Source organism: Triticum aestivum, chromosome 7A (assembly GCF_018294505.1).
Source record: "Triticum aestivum cultivar Chinese Spring chromosome 7A, IWGSC CS RefSeq v2.1, whole genome shotgun sequence".
NCBI lineage: Eukaryota > Viridiplantae > Streptophyta > Magnoliopsida > Poales > Poaceae > Triticum > Triticum aestivum.
Genome location: NC_057812.1, coordinates 211,601,150 through 211,602,072, shown reverse-complemented (window position 1 = coordinate 211,602,072; position 923 = coordinate 211,601,150).

Below are 923 nucleotides of genomic sequence, written 5' to 3'. Positions count from 1 at the left end.
GCATGCGATGCTTGATATACTGTGGGAGTTAGACGAAAAGAAGCGTGTTCTAATAATAACCTTCTGGTGGCAATGGTGGAATCAAAGGAATAAGGTCCGGGAAGGTGAGACGCCCATGCAAGTGGAAGAGATGGTCAGAAGAATCCGATGCAATGCACTAGAGTATGAGGAAGTCTTTACGCCGAAGAAGAAGAAGAGGCCGCCGGAGAAGTGGAATCCACCGCACACAGAGACGATCAAGTTTAACCTTGATGGAGCGTTCCCTCCAGGATGCTCTATGGGTGGATGGGGTGTGATTGCTCGAGATAGCTCGGGGCAGGTTCTGGCTGCTCGGGCCGGCCGTCAGGAGAATATCCAAGATGCGTTTGGGGCAGAGGTCAATGCATTGGCAGCAGCAGTGATGACGGCGTCGGAACTGGGAGCGATGAGGGTTGCCTTTGAAACCGACTCACAGTTACTTGCTGAGGCCATGAACGCCCGTGCGGCAGACTCCTCACCTTATGCATCGATCATTGAAGACCTCAAATACCAGATGAAAATGTGGTTTTCGAAGGTTAGTATCATTGCTTGTAGACGGTCTGCGAATTCAGCAGCACATGAACTAGCCAAGATAGGTCGTATGTGTCTTCCTAATAACTATATGGAGTGGAACTCTATTGTACCGCCCAGTGTGGCTGTTTGTGTCTCGGGTGACATGCCCGAGCACGGTTAAATCTATAAAGCGTTGCTTTGCCTTCAAAAAAGAAAAGCGGCTCTAAATCTCTCCTGATAGTCAACCACCGTGCCCTATATCTGCCGCCGTGCTGTACCTTAGCGTCACCGGCGGCGCCTCGATCCTGCCGGCCGACGCCGACGCCCCACGCCCCCCATCCCCACTGCCACCCCCACCCCCACCGCCCCCCCGGCTCCGAACGCCCCCGCCT